This window comes from Rattus norvegicus, chromosome 9 (assembly GCF_036323735.1).
Source record: "Rattus norvegicus strain BN/NHsdMcwi chromosome 9, GRCr8, whole genome shotgun sequence".
Lineage (NCBI taxonomy): Eukaryota > Metazoa > Chordata > Mammalia > Rodentia > Muridae > Rattus > Rattus norvegicus.
In genome coordinates this window covers 90,894,842-90,909,851 of record NC_086027.1, presented here as the reverse complement: position 1 = coordinate 90,909,851, position 15,010 = coordinate 90,894,842, and the positions used below count along the sequence as shown (strand labels likewise).

At 42.1% G+C, this 15,010-nt stretch overlaps 1 long non-coding RNA gene across 8 annotated transcripts in view; it reads left to right on the top strand.

Annotated features, from left to right (window-relative positions):
* Positions 1-15,010, top strand: part of LOC102553709 (uncharacterized) — a 37,463-nt gene that overhangs the window by 22,192 nt on the left and 261 nt on the right. For 5 of the 8 annotated variants that reach the window (XR_010054834.1, XR_010054838.1, XR_010054836.1 and 2 more), the window contains 2 exons: positions 6,299-6,330; positions 9,544-14,966. This is a non-coding gene — a long non-coding RNA (uncharacterized LOC102553709). Of the gene's footprint in view, positions 1-908; positions 2,418-6,298; positions 6,331-9,543; positions 14,967-15,010 lie in introns of those variants that run through there. The other 3 variants (XR_010054837.1, XR_010054840.1, XR_010054839.1) reach the window with 3 other exon arrangements.

Genomic DNA, 15,010 nt, shown 5'->3' with positions numbered 1-15,010 from the left:
ATCTCTCAAGCCCACAACTTTATTTCTTATGGTGCTGGGATACTAGATTCTACAGTAAAGATCTCAACCATGGGCTTTGTTGAGGCTACATTCCAACCAGCCCCTCTGTCCTCTTTCAGTCTTGATAGTTCTGTCATTGTTTTTTGTTTGTTTTATTTTTCTTTTACTATTTTTATTTCTTGTGATTATAATACAACTACATGATTTACTCTTCCATTTCGTCCTTCCAAATTCTTCCATATACCCATTCTTTCTCTGTTTTCATAGTTTCTCTCCCTTTAATTGCTGGTGTGTGTGTGTGTGTGTGTGTGTGTGTGTGTGTGTGTGTGTGTGTATTTTTCCTTTCATACATAAGAACCTACACAGCCTATTTAATGTTATTTGTACGTATGATTTTAGGACTGATCATTTGGTATTAGATAACCTATAGGTCTTAGATTCCTTCATAATAAATAACACACAGAGATTGCTTCTCTGACTCACTAGCATTGATAGGTGAAACCATAGACAGGTGGAAAGTTTAGAGGTCATGGATATGAGTACATTGTTTACAGTTTAAAACTGGTATGGGGGTCATGGATTGCGTGAAAGTTGCTGACCAATTGGAGTCACCTCCCAGTTTTGACCAAGTTTTTTCTGTATCTGTTCATCATTTGTATTCATCCATCCATCTATGTCAATGTAGTGAGTTAGATTAGTCTGACTTTTTTGCTGTAGAAATGAAAAGGCTGGCACAGTGACTGGGCCAAGGTCAGGGAGCACACCAAAGACCTGGAGTCTTCAGATTCAATTAAAAAGATCAATCAGACGAGATCGGGCGCGTTCAGGGTGGTATGGCCGTAGACAAAGTGTTCACTGCCATTCCTAATTTTGCACTTTTTTTTTTTTTTGGTTCTTTTTTTTCGGAGCTGGGGACCGAACCCAGGGCCTTGCGCTTCCTAGGTAAGCACTCTAACCACTGAGCTAGATCAAGAATCGACAAATGGGATCTCTTAAAACTGCAAAGCTTCTGTAAGGCAAAGGACACTGTGGTTAGGACAAAACGGCAACCAACAGATTGGGAAAAGATCTTTACCAATCCTACAACAGATAGAGGCCTTATAGCCAAAATATACAAAGAACTCAAGAAGTTAGACCGCAGGGAAACAAATAACCCTATTAAAAAATGGGGTTCAGAGCTAAACAAAGAATTCACAGCTGAGGAATGCCGAAAGGCTGAGAAACACCTAAAGAAATGTTCAACATCTTTAGTCATAAGGGAAATGCAAATCAAAACAACCCTGAGATTTCACCTCACACCAGTGCGATTGGCTAAGATCAAAAACTCAGGTGACAGCAGATGCTGGCGAGGATGTGGAGAAAGAGGAACACTCCTCCATTGTTGGTGGGATTGCAGACTGGTAAAACCATTCTGGAAATCAGTCTGGAGGTTCCTCAGAAAATTGGACATTGAACTGCCTGAGGATCCAGCTATACCTCTCTTGGGCATATACCCAAAAGATGCCTCAACATATAAAAGAGACACGTGCTCCACTATGTTCATCGCAGCCTTATTTATAATAGCCAGAAAATGGAAAGAACCCAGATGCCCTTCAACAGAGGAATGGATACAGAAAATGTGGTACATCTACACAATGGAATATTACTCAGCTATCAAAAACAACGAGTTTATGAAATTCGTAGGCAAATGGTTGGAACTGGAAAATATCATCCTGAGTGAGCTAACCCAATCACAGAAAGACATACATGGTATGCACTCATTGATAAGTGGCTATTAGCCCAAATGCTTGAATTACCCTAGATCCCTAGAACAAACGAAACTCAAGACGGATGATCAAAATGTGAATGCTTCACTCCTTCTTTAAATGAGGAAAAAGAATACCCTTGGCAGGGAAGGGAGAGGCAAAGATTAAAACAGAGACTGAAGGAACACCCATTCAGAGCCTACCCCACATGTGGCCCATACATATACAGCCACCCAATTAGATAAGATGGATGAAGCAAAGAAGTGCAGACCGACAGGAGCCGGATGTAGATCGCTCCTGAGAGACACAGCCAGAATACAGCAAATATAGAGGCGAATGCCAGCAGCAAACCACTGAACTGAGAATAGGTCCCCTATTGAAGGAATCAGAGAAAGAACTGGAAGAGCTTGAAGGGGCTCGAGACCCCAAAAGTACAACAATGCCAAGCAAACAGAGCTTCCAGGGACTAAGCCACTACCTAAAGACTATACATGGACTGACCCTGGACTCTGACCGCATAGGTAGCAATGAATATCCTAGTAAGAGCACCAGTGGAAGGGGAAGCCCTGGGTCCTGCTAAGACTGAACCCCCAGTGAACTAGTCTATGGGGGGAGGGCGGCAATGGGGGGAGGGTTGGGAGGGGAACACCCATAAGGAAGGGGAGGGGGGAGGGGGATGTTTGCCCGGAAACCGGGAAAGGGAATAACACTCGAAATGTATATAAGAAATACTCAAGTTAATAAAAAAAAAAAGATCAATCAAACAATATTAACTACTACAAGAGTTTCATTTCTTCATGCACACGCTTGCTGGGTAGAAGTGTGTGATGGGTTAGTATAGCACACTCCTTTTGGCAGTCTTAATGTCCTTACATGTCTAACAGAGAGGCTTATACAGCAACTGGTGCACAGATAACGTCCCTCTATGTGTGCAGCCCTTGTGTACTTCTGGTGACAAAACATTGATTTTCACTTGGAAAAAAAATTGTTCCGGCTCTGGATAGGTTTGAGAGGATAGTGCTCTGACATTGACTCCAGGGCACAGCAGAAACCCCGAAATCATGTGTGTAGAATTTCAATCTCGGGTAGAGTGCCTTGAGGATGGCAAGTTTCCCTTCCAGCACTCTCTCCCACCTCTCTCCACGTGCATGTATGTGTATGTGCATGTGTGCATTTTTGGTTATGTAAATATCAGACTCAGCGCCCCCCCAACCCCCATCCCCGCCCCAGATCAGGGCTTAGGAGCTTTTTTTTTCATTCCTATCTCTTCTGTCTGGAGGATTTTTCTGACTCTATGAGTTTCTACATGCCTTCCCGATTAACCCCTTCCTGACTAATTTAGCAAGTTTGACTATAGTTGCTTACATATACAAGTCCTCAAATGACATAGAAATTACAAAAGGAAAGCAAAACCATCTCTCTCTCTTTTAATGGCAGCAGATTTAACTCATATATTTCTTCTCAAGATAAATGTACACACACACACACACACACACACACACACACACCCTTCTTTTATCTACCTGGAAAGAGACTGTTTCTTCCTTCTTTGATCTGGAGCTTACAGTGTGACTTATTTGGGGCTGCTAACAGTGTGACTTTTGGTGTGTTTTTGCTCTTAGCCTTTTGCTGTCACTATGGAAAGGGCATGTGTATTAGTTTGGATGTAATTGGAGCCCCTAGGTCCATAGAGAGTAGCACTTTTAGGAGATGTGGCCTGCTTGGAGGAGATGGGTTGGAGGAGGTGTGTCATTAGGAAAGGTGGCTTTGAGGTCTCTTATGTTCAACTCACACTCAGTGGCACAGTCCTCTTTTGCTGTCTGTAGATCGCAATGTAGAACTCTCAACTTCTTCTCCAGCTCCATGTCTACCTGCATGCTGCCATGCTTCCTGCCATGACGATAACAGACTAAACTTCTGAAACTGTAAGCCAGCCCCAATTAAGTGTTTTCCTTAGTTTTGTTGTGGTCATGGTGTCTCTTCACAGCAATGGAACACTAATTAAAAGAGCGTGACTAGATTAAGCTGTGGGATCCAAGAGCAGGAGGAGAGTCTTATGGTGCACAGTTACCCCTGATTAGAACAGCAGTTACCAGACAATCCACATTACCATAAGGTAAACAAATGTGTTTTCCATGCAAGAGTTTGTACCAGCAGCAAAATAATGCGGAAATTTACATTAAGAAGTGATACGCTGACTCTGATGAAAACCTGATATATGTGGGACTGAGTGGTGGCTATCAGTTTTTAAAAATATTAAGGAAATCATCATAGAGACTCAAAGAAATAGAGGTCACTTTATCTAAATATGAAATATTTGAAATAATTGAAAGGCAACTTGGAAGGCAGTAAGGTAACCTAGGAACGTGTAGACTTGGCAAGAAGGATTTTTAATTGCCTGTGAAGGGTTAACTAGCTTCTTTTACATATAATGAACACAGAAAATAACTAGCTGACTAACAAAAAGAATATCAAGGGATTCCAAATTTGATGGCTTGGAGGAACCAGTTACTCTGACCATTTTCTAAGTTAGCAGGAGATTCTTAAATTAAGGTAGAACCTGGGAATGTGGTCAAGTTCCAGAAAACTTCCTCTGTAGCTTTTGCTCCAAACACTAGCTGGATTTTTTTTCCTTTCTTTCTTTCTTTCTTTCTTTTTTTCTTTTTTTTTTTTTTTGGAGCTGGGGACCAAACCCATGGCCTTGCGCTTGCTAGGCAAGCGCTCTACCACTGAGCTAAATCCCCCAACCCCTGGATTTTAATTATAAAAAAATTAAAAAAAAACTTTGAAATAAACATGGGATATGAAAAGTACAGAGATAGTTACTAATATATGCAGTTAGTACACTTATTCATTTATACAATATAGGAAAACCCTTAAGTGTTTTTATGATTAAAATAACTAGGCAAGAGCAATGCAGACATATCGGGTGAAAATATACCTGGGGTGGTGCATAATAAGAAAGAGAAATTCTATCGGTCTCCATCTGCACCCAGAACTAAGGCTGTCCCACAGCCCTCCAGACTCAAAGCCTGTCCGGAGAGAGTTGGTCTCTCAGGAGTGCTCTCACTTCTAAGATCACAGGCTCAGAGGCTCACAGGCTCATAGGAGGGACAAGCTCCAGTCAGAGACAGCAAGACCAACTAACATCAGAGATAACCAGTTGGCGAGAGGCAAGCAGACTGACCTAAGTAACAGAAACCAAGACTATTTGACATCATCAGAATCCAGTACTCTTACCACAGCAAATTCTGAATACCCCAACACACCAGAACAGCAATATTTGGATTTAAAACCACGTCTTATGATGATGAGAGAGGACTTTAAGAAGGACATAAATAGCTCCCTTAAAGAAATACAGGACAACACAGCCCTTTAAGGCGGGAAACTACACCCTAGAAAAAGCAAGAAATTAGTCTTCTTTCAACAAACCCAAAAGAAAATAGTCACGAAAACATAATTCCACCTCTAACAACAAAAATAACAGGAAACAACAATCACTATTCCTTAATATCTCTTAACATCAATGGACTCAAATCCCCAATAAAAAGACATAGACTAACTTCCAGAATAAAAGGAGTAGGGCCATGTTAAAAGGAGTAGGGCCATGTTTCCAATTAGGACTAGTTTCCCATTTATGTAATATGGTTCAATAAAATTGATCCATAGACAAACAAACAATCAAACAAACAAACACCCAACCATTTCTGGGTCTGTTGGCAAAGGCTTCTTTAATCCCAATTTACTGGGGGACCAAGGCAGAGAGATTGAAGGCCTACCCTATGCTATAGGGTGAGCTCAGGGACATCCTGGAAACGTAATGAATCATTGTATGTTAGTCAGTGTTCTGTTGCTATGAAGATGCACTGTGACCAAGGCAACTCTTACAAATGAAAACATTTAACTGGGGGCTGCTTACAGTTTCAAAGGTTTTGCTTGTTATCATCATGGCTGGGAGCATGGCTACATGCAGGTAGACATGTTGCTGGTAAAGTAGCTGAGAGTTGTACTCAAGAAGCAGGAAGAGAGATAGACACTGTGTTTGGCTTGGGCTTTTAAAAGCTCAAAGCCCACCCCTAGTGACACACTTCCTCCAAGTCCACACCCCCTGTTCCTTCTAAAGTACCACTCCCCGATGATCAAGCATCCATATACATGAGCCTGTGGGGCCTATTCATATTCAAATCACTACCCTTGACTAAAAGTAAAAAGCAAACACAGGACTCAGTGGTAAGGCGTTGAAATTGTGAGGCTGAGTCCTCAATGAGGAGACTTCCAGGTCTGATGCAGCTATATTTCTCTGAATTCTGTTTCTGAAGTATGTAGTGTCTTCAGTAAGGTCTTACCTTCTTTTCTGGAAGAAACCAAGGGTGATGGTAATAACATATTATTTTGGGGGTCTCTGACTTCTCCAACCAACTATTGAAAAGGGGGTTTCTGATACCTGATACTGGGATTTTTGTTAGATAATCTGTTTTTTTGGGCAGCATTATCATCTTAAAAGTGTAATATCTAATATATATGGAATTTTTAACTGTTCCTTCACTCTTTAGGTAGGAAGAGGATGAATTTCCCACAATCCCAGGTACTCTCTTCTGGTGCTACTATCTTTTAGAGCTAACTTTTCTTGAGGTTATATACGTGTCCAGACTTTATGTTCTATCCTGTGAATGGGACTAAGTTTCTGATACTTTTCTCTATTTGCAGATTGATTATAAAAATAGAAAAGCAATGGATATACGCTACTAAATCTTTAGGCATAAATCTTTAGGCCTACTAAAAAATGTGATTGTTAATTTATCCCTTTGATTAAAGAACCCATTTATTTCAGAGAACACAAAAATAACACTTACCTTAAGTTTTATATTTGAACTTATAGCACTCAGAAGCATGTTGTATTAATTACTTTTCTCCCTGCCAAGATAAGGGAGGAAGGGCTTCATGCAGCTCACAGTTTGAAGGGGGTACAGACCATCAAGGTGGAGGGAGTATGAGGTGGTTGGTTCCATTGTGACTGAAGTCAGAAACAGAGAGGACAGGAAGTAGGACTGGGCTAATAAACTTAAGAGCCGACTCTAGGCGGATTCAGCTTGGCCTGCTAAGCCTCATTTAAGGTCCACCTCCAGCTGGGAACTAAGTGTCCAAACACTCAAGCTTATGGGGACAGGCCACACTCAAGTCACAGCACATGTTAATTTGTTGATGTCTCCTACTCTGAGGTTGTCCAATAACTGATATGTTAAATGGTTTGAAATGGTAAGTTTGACTTAACAATTCATCCTAGTGTCCAATTTCCCAAGTAAATAGGGCATTGATATTACAAAAGTAGTTAGATTAATAGACTTATGTGAAGAAGGCTATTTCTTTTATGCTGTGAACCCCCTCCCACCCCAGCCCCATTTCTTGACTTTAAGCAATGGCAAGCAAGAATGAAAGCAGAAAGGCATGCCAAAGTGGTAGAAAATTGCAGAATGACAGAATAGTTCGTAGGTACACGGTGACTTTCTCTGCCTATAAAAAGAACGTAACTGGCCTTTTACAGTATAAGGCTGTGGTAGATTTAGTTTAATCCTTACTCCCAAAAACCTCCTCTTAAAGGTATAAAGGGTGCTTCAGCTTGTAGGGTGAGAGGCAGAATCCCCCGCTTAGCCCTCTCCCACTCTGACCTGTTTTTAGACATGTTCGCTTAGTCTTGCTTCTGGTGTTAAAGTCACAAGCTTGGATATGAACATTTCTCGTAAAGGGCTACTGGTATGACAGAAAAACACATTCATGAATCCTTCTGGAGCCTTGCTTAATATAGATGATATTTAGTGTAACTAGCAGAATTTTCAAACACATTTTTTTGTTTTGTTTGTATGTTTGCAAGTCTATAGGTATGTTACATACATGCACTAGTGTGAGTGTACCAGGGCCAGGGGATAACCTGGGATGTTGCTCCTCAGGCTCTTTCCGTGGAGACAAGTTTTCTCACTGGCCTGCAGATTGCCCATTAGTGAGTAGGCTAGGTGAGTAGTGATCTCGAGCCTCAGGGATGAACCTGTTTATGCCTCCCCAGCCCTGGATTATAAGTGGGCATCATCGCCACGCCTGGCTTTCTCTTATGTGGGTTTCACAGCTCAAACTCAGGTCCTCATGCTCCACTGAGCTCTCTCCCCGGTCTCTTACATTTTCTATGTAAAAACTACCTGTGTTCCCAGTAGCCAAGCTGTTTTGTCAGCATTTCTTATACCCACTTCTGGTCTTTTGTTTTTGATAGAAGAAATAAAATGCCCCTGGTTCTTTTTAATAGAAATTTACACATATAAACTAAGAACAAAGGACTGTTTTGACAGCATAGAGTTCTAAGAAAGCAGGGCTCGGATTAAACGACCAGAAAGTGCCATTCTATCCATGGCTCAAGGAACAACAGCGCTTGGCTGATGTATTCCAGGCAAACCCCAGAGCATAAATCTTTAATACCACTGCCTTTCATGTGACATTTATATATAAAAACTGTTTACAGAGCAGTGGAACCTTCTCTGGTGTTCATTCACATTAACCAGGGCTGCTCAGACCTCGACTTTCACTGTATAACTAACTGCTCAAGATACGTCAGCAAATACTATCAACACATTTTGATTTGGCTCCTTGTTTGGAGTCTTACCAGAACCAAAAAAGGGGCTGACATACCAGTTTTGAAACAAGGTCAATGGTGAGGCTGATTCTGGTGGACTTACTTAGACAATCTGATGCCTGAGTGCCAGCTTGGGCAGTGTTTCTGCAATGGGCCAAAGCTTTCTCTCTTCATAGCAGGTATAAATTTTGACTTTATAAAAAGTCATACATTTTAAGTTTAGGACAATTCTCATTCTCTCTCTCTCTCTCTCTCTCTCTCTCTCTCTCTCTGTGTGTGTGTGTGTGTGTGTGTGTGTGTGTGTACACACACACACACACACACACACACACACACACACTACCAAGGAGGAAGCATTCAATTTTATTTAATTAACAGGATACTAGTTAGGGAGTAAATAAGATTGTTTCTGCTTTAGAAATAAGTTGTACAAGCTTGAAATAGATATATATTTAGAACCATAGATCTTAGAATATGTACTGAGGCTGGGTTTTCCATTTATTGAATAATTGGCAAAATAATTTAGAAAATGTGCACCTCACTGTACACGACTCTTGATTGTAAACCAATTATTGTTTTTGAGATTTCCCAACTCTAACAAGAGTTTCTAGAATGAGGGCATCGAATGCCCCAGTCTTCCGTGGATTTTGAGTCATCAAGGATACAGGATACACACACACACACACACACACACACACACACACACACAAACACACACACACACACACATCCATCTACTACTAGCTCTGTGCTTTCACTTGGACCTTCTCTGTCTGCTTTCCCTCTCATCTTCTTCCTTGGAGGTGGTCCAATGGCCTGAGGAGTGTCAGAAGCACATATCCTCAATGCTTATGGCTATAGAGAAAGAGCAGTTGCTGAAGAGAAGTTTGAGAAGAGTCTGGGAACAGCATAATTGGCTCATTTTGGGGCAGAGCCAAGCTGAGGTAGGCTTGGATCTCCAAGTGGCCTCACTTGGATCAGTGCTGCTATTTTAGCCCCACATGGTGGACTGAGACAGCCATAGAACTGTGCTCAGTCTCTGAAGGCAGGGACGCTGTAAGGACCATGAACTAAAAATAAAAAAGTAAAAATAAAAATCTGCCCATAATAGTAGCAAAGAGAGGCCTCAAGTAGATTCCATGTTTACTGACGATGATTGGTTTGGTCTGTCTTGCTACCCAGGTACGGCGTTCAGTTTGTGGAGCAAAAGCATCAGAGATAATGGACTTAAATGCAAGAAAAGAAGACTCAGCATGCAGATCTGCACTCAGGTCTGCAAAGTAACAGGTTAACAAAGGAGAAGGCTGATGTACAGAAGAAAATGGATTTTATGAGCAGGCAAACACATGGATTCTAGGCCCCAGACATACTGAGAGAATCCAATTCCTGTTAATCCATTTGCTGTTGCTTCAAACTGGCTACTTTCAAGAACTGTACAATGTACCAATACGTGGGCTGCTAAGACTCTGAAACAGACAATGTGCCAAACAAAACCGAACTCTTTAGATAAGAAAACTGACTTATGCATCTTCTTTTCTGCCACGCTAGAGAATCGAACTCACTACGGTGAGTGCTTGGTAAGTGTTCTAGTTACAGAGTTGTTCATCCAGCCCTGGAGTTTTACCTAGTCTTAGGAGTGTCAAAGGGAGAATCAAAAAACAAAATAAAAATGGCCAGTAAAGGCTTGTGTTGTCTTGAGGAAAAAATGCTTCCTCATGAGCTGCTCATTTCTTCAGCTGGTGGTCTCGGCTGGCACAGGACAATTTAACAAATGCAAACCCTAAGTGCCCCCTCTCGTCTTCTCTCTCTGTCTCTGTCTCTCTCTCTCTGGGTTCCTGTTTCTTTCTCTCTCTGTATCTCTGTCTCTGTCTCTGTCTCTCTGTCTCTGTCTCTCTGTCTTTCTTCTCTCTCTCTCTCTCTCTGTCTCTCTGTCTCTCTCTCTCTCTCACACACACACACACACACAGAGAGAGAGAGAGAGAGAGAGAGAGAGAGAGAGAGAGAGAGAAATCTGCTATCTCAAAGCAAACAGCTTCATCAATTAGATGCTCTATCCTTCTAACCAGCTCCCTGCTCACATGCCCCCATCCCTCAATAGGTGCTATAATAGGGCAGTGAGAAGATCATAGGAGAGCAGTTAGAGTCAGTGAATGAGCGGTTGCATTTGGCAATGCCCCCATCACATGGCAGTCCATCAGAGGCATCGGACGTTTCATCTTTGCTACCAGCTCTCTATAAAATTTATGATACATTTGATCTTCCTATCTGTATTCATTATTTTTCTCACTACTGTGACCCAAGAGCAGCTTAAGAAAGGAAGGATTCATTCTGGCTCCTGGTTTGAGTGTGGAGTCCATAAGGGCTGGGAGGGAAGTCAAGGCAGCAGGAGCTTTAAGCAGTTGTTCAAGTTGCATCTCCAGTCAGAAGACAAAGAGACGACTACTGGTCTTCAGCTTACTTTGTCTTTTTTTTGTTCAGTTGAGGATCTCAACTCATAGATAGTGCCTGCCTACACTCACGCTAAGTCTTCTTACCTAAACTAGTCTAATCTGAAAACTCTCTTACCGATACATGCAAAGGTCTATTTCATGGTGATTCTAATTCTAACCAAGTCAGTCTGAAAGAGCAAATGTTGCACTCAGGTGCTTGGTCAATGTGTAATCTTTACAGCCCTCATAACACTGAGATGGCTGGCTTATACTTCCAGAGTTTCCAAGTCATAGGGGATGATATGATGGTCCCCTAAGATACGTTTCCAGCAAGATCCCTGGGGAAATCGCTGCTAGTCATGTAGAACTTCATTTCAAGAGCCAGTACTCTAGCTGAGCTCTAAGCTAGACTCCAGGTTCCAGTAACTAGGACCTATGGTTTAGCAGAGAGGTGCGTTGGAGCTGTTTGGCAATGAGGAGGCTCCTATTTATGCCAAAGGCAGTGTGGAGATCTTAGTAATCAACATGATTGACATGCAATCAATAAGAGGCCTGCCTCTGGGATCTATGAGGATTTCCTGGAAGCATTAACTCAATAAGGAAGACCTTCATGGTAGGCTGCAGCTTCTGGCAGCAATCTGGATAGACAACAGGTCTGTGGTGAGAACAGGATGGCTTTTGCATTTCTGTCTTCTTTGCACCCTGTTATTGAGTGTATTGTCCTTGTCACTGCCGCTACTACTGTTAGTCTTCACCAATATCAGAACTCAGCTTCCTCAGCCTTCCAACGTGGGCTGAAGACAGGGAACATTCCAGGCTTTCATTGCCAGTCTGGGACTGCTGAAGCATCCAACCTGTGGACTGAAGAGCTAACTGGCTTTCAGCTTCTCTAGCACGCAGATGGTCATTGTTGAACTACTCAGGCCAAATCTTTTAAGCCAATCTAATAAATCCCCTTTGTAATATATATTAATTCTACTGTACTGTTCCTTTAGAGAACCCTGACTAATACAGGCAGGATGTCAGAGGGAAGCAGAGGCATATGATTAACTCCAGCTCATGTATGGGTAAAGCCAGAGGGCTTGTGTCCCTGAGAATTGACATTCCTCAAGCAGTAATTAGGCCGAGTTTTAAGACATCAGAAAACACTCATTTTAGAAGGTTGATTCCAAGGCTGCTTGGGAGTGTGAGTGCCAATCGGGAAGGAAGTCAAAGGGCTCGGTACAAGGCACTGGCCCACAGGAAAGACGGAAGCTGGAGGTTATGTGGATTCACAAACTGACTCATTCCAGGCTTGAGACCGGCAGACCAATTTCAGCCCCAGGCACAGCAGAGTGAGGAGGTGTGGGCGCTGACCAAACTCTGAGCCAAGGCAGACATTGGATAAAAATCTCACAATTGTGTTCAAAAGATGCCTATTCAGGGCCTATCACAATTAGATTCAACAGGCAGGGCCTCCTAAGATCATGGTGTTTCTCAAATTCTTTTTGACATTGACTATGTTTTTCAGTCGAGGAAGAAACTTTTTTCACTAGGAACCTTGACTTTAGAATGTATAGAAATGCATTCCCAGGGTGGCTCTGCCTAGAGACTTTGATTCAGTAAGGCCAAGGGATCTGCCATTAAATATCAATACTTCCTCTTGTCTTCCCATCTCTACTCTGGATGCCACTACAAGTGATCTCAACACAGTTCAAAATCCTTTTAGAAAACAGAAGATAAACAGTTTGTTTCCAAGGACTAGTGTGTACTTACCTTTGATACAGATCAGTGTCTCAGTATCTGAAAGAAAATTAAGTTGCTTTTCGTTTTTCTATATTTCTTCTTCAAATGATTAAAGGTCAATTTCCAAAAACTTGCCACATGGCTGTCATCAAATCCTGCCAAGCTCTCTGGAGGCAAGGGTCTAAAGTTCAGGACACAGCAAGAAGAAGCGTGAAGCAAAGTGACAGGAAAGAGCTGGGGCTTCTCCTGCACCCCAGAGCCCTCTGGGGCTTTCCTAGGTAGCACCCGATCGCCCCATACAGGGGTGGTGCAGGTGGCTGCTTGTCTATCCCTTCTCAGGGAAACTCCATCACAACCCTATTGTGACTTGGGGAAAGCTTTAGAAACTTCACAAATGGAAAGATGAAGTTGTAAACAGAAAGTGGGTTTCATGAAATCAAAGGCAAAGACAGAAGTTAAACACTAAGCCATTTGGAATAGCTCGTGTCAAAAGGGGACGTAAGTAAAACAATAGTTTCGTAAAAACAGAAAAAGAAAACAAACACAAAATACCCCCCAAAACAAACAAACAAACAAACAAACAAACAAACAAACAGAAAAACCCCCAAACCAGTGTTAGAACACATTCAATAAAGGAAGTATAGTCTATTCCATAAGAACTTGTCTGCTGAAAATCTGGCTTAGTTTTGAGACCTTGGGATTAGGGGAGGAAGACATAAAGGACTCTCTCCCTTAAGTGACTTTCACATGAAATTATTTAGGTATTTTATGCAACTTTTGGTACGTAAGAAATTTATGTACGTGAAAATAGACCGATGTTTTGATCCTGTTATGCAAATGAGAGAATTCACATTTAGCTAATCAAACCTGGAGGGGATGGGTAATACCTCTTTTGGTGTGCTATCTCGGAGACCACGGCAAATATCCGCACCTGACTATAAATAAAAGGAAATTGAAAAGGATTTCCCAGAAGTCCCCGGGGAGAGTGCTTAAACAGAGAGTGACGCTCTCTGCAGAATGAAGTGATTTTTTTCTCAGGCAATTCACCTAGAGACATTTTTCTCCAGTTACTAAAGGTCTGGCTAGGAAGAGTCTCGAATGACATATTCAACAGAAGATGTCTTGGAAGGCCCTCTCAGTTCCTTTTTGGGACTCAATAAGGGGACAAACTTAGAAACAGGGAAACATTTGGCTGGCTCCTCATCAGAAAAAAAAAATAACCCCATCTAGTATTACATGCAGCTTTGCTCAAAATAAAACAGCTGCCTGGGAACAGAGTGCAGCCATTTCAAGCTCAGCACATCCAGGTTTTCTGTGTGCGTTAGCCTGATCCAGTGTGTCAGGCTGAGGACATAAGCAGGTGCCACTCCAGAAAGAATGCCCATCTATTTTCCTCCCACTTAATGTTTGAGCATGGTCACAGTCACCAGATGGGTCAGGGAAGCAATGACAGCAAGGTATAAATCTTCAGAGGATTTATCAATCTGATTGAACTGAGAGGATAAAGTAGATTTTGCTAGAAATCCAATAAACTCTCCCCACCTCAAAGAGTAATAAGGATTTGCGCCAATTGTCTCCTTTGCTATCATCCAAGATCGCTTTCTCCTCTTTTCTCTCCGTTTCATTTCTTTCACGTTATGACTCATTCTATTGTCTAACGATGTTAGGTGAGTCGCAGATCCTGCAGCCTAATTAGTTAAAGAAAGAACTGGTTTGGATCAGGACAGATCAGAGCAAGGGTAGGCTCTTTCTTTTTCACTCCGGTCCAAAGGGTTGTTCCTAGCTTTAAAAAAACAAAAACAAAAACAAAAACAAAAACAAAAACAAAAATACCGAGGCTGGTGGGATGGGGAGATACCTCAATGAGTAGAGCACTTACTGCTCAAACATGGGGGTCTGAGTTCGAATCCCCTAGAACTCACACAAGCTCACATGGACCATCAATACCTCTAGGGTGAGGTGGGAGGCAGAGAAAAGAAAATCAGAAGCTTGCGAGCTTGCGAGCTTGCGAGCTTAGCATACACAGTGGCAAGCGACAGTAAGATGCTGTCTCAAAGAACATAGAAGGAGAATTGATTCCCGAGGCTGTCCTCTGACCTCCATTCACTCTGTGATGTGCACATCCCACCATCCTACAGAGCGTTTTCAAAGATGAAGCCAACCGTTTTAGTGGTTGAGAGAGCAAGGTTATGCGTATAAAGCATGGTGCTTTCTGCTCTCTCTCTCTCTCTCTCTCTCTCTCTCTCTCTCTCTCTCTCTCTCTCTGTGTGTGTGTGTGTGTGTGTGTGTGTGTGTGATACCTGACACCCAAGGTTAGATTTCCTAGCTCAAAGTTTGCTTTCTCCAAGAAGGCAGGAATTATCAACAAAGACACGAAATGCTCACCAGCGTTTAATTCTGGGGTCCTGGCTGTAGAAATGTGAGACGCATGGCTGTGATTTCCTGTAAGTATGTACATATTAATGCTTAGTTTTATTTTTATGTGTCTGAGTGCT